This window comes from Myotis davidii, unplaced genomic scaffold (assembly GCF_000327345.1).
Source record: "Myotis davidii unplaced genomic scaffold, ASM32734v1 scaffold370, whole genome shotgun sequence".
Lineage (NCBI taxonomy): Eukaryota > Metazoa > Chordata > Mammalia > Chiroptera > Vespertilionidae > Myotis > Myotis davidii.
In genome coordinates, this window is record NW_006288615.1 from 9,122,101 (window position 1) to 9,124,715 (window position 2,615).

Here is a 2,615-nt window from a genome sequence, read left to right on the forward strand (position 1 = left end):
GTATTTTTAAATGCCACCAGCCAACATTTCTCAAATGTCTATTTCAAAAGAAATAGAAGAAGAATTCTTTTCTTTAAGAAGTCATACCTGCTCTTAAGGAAGGCAGCGCACATCCAGTTGAGTAATGAAAAAAAATTTTTTTTTGAAGCAATAAATTGCCACGTGCTAAAGAACAGTTTGCAAAAATGAACGTCAAGGGACACTAGCTAGAAAAATGGCCAAAAAGACCTCTGGGGGGCACTGAAACTTATTTTGAGTTTTGATAAAGACGGTTTTGGATTAGAGAAAAGTTGTGAGGGAGTATGTTAGACAAAGGGGATAGCTGACTTCTGTAAAGGGGAAGAAAAACCTCATTGTAGACAGCTGGAGAGCCATGAAGACACTGGTTCTCCAGCTATCTACATTTCCCCTTACACTGTGCAGATTTAAGATAGCAGGAAAATGCTTTAGCAAAGAATCTATTGTATCTATCTCTCACTTCTTCCTTCTAATTTATTAAAAATCCCACCTACATTTCCCTAATACAGAATAGGCCCCAAATGCTCGAATATCAACTGTTTTAAAATTTTTCCACTTCAATTTTACTTGCTAAATAATTTTTGACTTTCTTATTTTTTTTAAATGACAATAATTGTAGACCAGGCAAAGTTTGTACACTGACTGACTCCCTACCTACCATCTGTTTTGTTTTGTTTCGAGCCCCCTAAGTGGAACAAACTTCTTCTGAAAAATGTTACTGCAGGCACACATTGCTGATGACCGTCATTTTAGAGATAAAATCTCATAATCTCAAGTTAGCATCGAGGTTTCCTAAGTGCTGTCAAGTCAGGGCTGGAGAATGGCAACCGACATCTCACTGTGTGCCCTAAAGTGGGGGCGTCCTTTCCTGCTTATTATCGGCGGAGAAAGGATGGATTTCAGCAGTGAACTATCTCAATGATGTAGAGCAAAGGTGACTTCCTGTTTTGTTTTAGGCTTTGGTTCCGTCGCCTTTCAATGAGGGCTGTGTTTTCTCACAGCCTGCAGTCCTTTTGCTCTGCGATTTCCCATTGAAAGGGCAGGGTGCGGGCCTCTGCAGGTCATTCCATTTACAACACGCCCTGCAAGGGGTGGGGGAGGTGGCTCATTAGTGGCAGGAGCAGACCCGGAGGGGGTCTGTTTTCTATTTTCCTCTCTAGACTGAGCTCATTTGGATGGGAAGGATTTTATTGTTGTCACCATCATCATCCTTATTATTTGTGGGATAGTTTTCCTACCCGTTTCCCTCAAGTGTTAGGTGAAATTGTTGGTGAGGAGAGTTAAATATTAAGTGCCATTTTATGTTCAAGTGCTTTAAAGCAATTAGTTTTCCTTCTTAAGATTAAAAAAAAAGAAGGAAAACTCAAAACTCAAAGGTTTTGTCTGCAGGGCAAAGAAAGAAAAATGAAAGAAAATTTTATTATTTATTTTGCTTCTGGAGCCTATTTGCAATTGTTTTCAGCATTTCTTCGTTGTCCTTTTCTTTTTTCTTTTCTTTTTTTAAATGAAAGGCAATTTCCTTCCACCTAATTATCTAAAGTGCAGACCGCTGTAGTCAGGAGCGCTGGTTAAGGCTCCACCACTGCCACCAGGGTCCATGTTTTCTGCGCCTTGGACCTTTAAAGTGACATTGCTTCAGTCCTTCCCCTTCCTGTCTGACTTTCTGCAGAACTGTGGTGCTCCCACCGACGCTGTGGCTTCCGTTACCAGGGAGATTGGGGCTGGGTGGGTTCCCCAGTGCGGAACCGGGGAGACTCCTCAGTTGGAAGTTGGGGTGGCTCTTCAGTCCGGGGCTGGAGGCTCTCCTTCGGGGCCCGCCCGGGAGGCTCCGCAGGGTGGGGGCGGGGTAGACCTGCAGGTCTCCGGTCGGAGCTGTCTCGGTTTATCGCGTCCTGACTGCTCCGGGCTCCCCCTCCCCTCCGCTTCCAACCCACAGCCCTTTTCTCTCGCTCCTTTCCTCCCCAGGGAGGGGGGCCGGCGTTGGAGAGCCGGTCTGCACCGGGGGCGGGGCTGCCCCCCTGGCCTGGAGGTAGGAGGGCGGAGACCGGCGGGTCCCGGGCGCAGACCTCCCGTCGAGGCTCCTCCCGGCCGCGGGCGCTGCAGCCGCGACAGCTCCCAGCAGAAAGTGGATCTTTTGGCTCAGCTTGCCCGACCCGCAGACTCTCACTGCACGGCGCCCCGCCCCCCGGGGGACTTTTCTCTGCGGTTTTCCTTCCTAGCTCGGCCTCCACGCGCCTCCTCCTCCCTGCGGAGACTCTCATGCTCCTTTTAGCACCTTTCTGTAGCCAGGGGACGCGCCACCCCGCAGCACCAACGACCTCCGTCGAGTTCTCCTGTTGTTTTCATTTCTCCCTCGCTTCCTCTCATCGGGTTCCTCTGCGGAGCCTGAAGTTTTGCCAGAGGGGACGGGAAATAAATAGGTGCTGCTGCCCCGCGAGGCTTAGACGACGGGAAGGGCAGCCAGAGCGGCGGGAGCTCGGCGGAGCTCCTGGGACCCCATTGGGGGAATTTGATCCTCGGAAGCCGGGAGATCGCCGGGGGAGGCGAGGCTCCCAGATAGTCGTGTCCAGTTCCACGGGGGAGGAGGAGACGCCGGA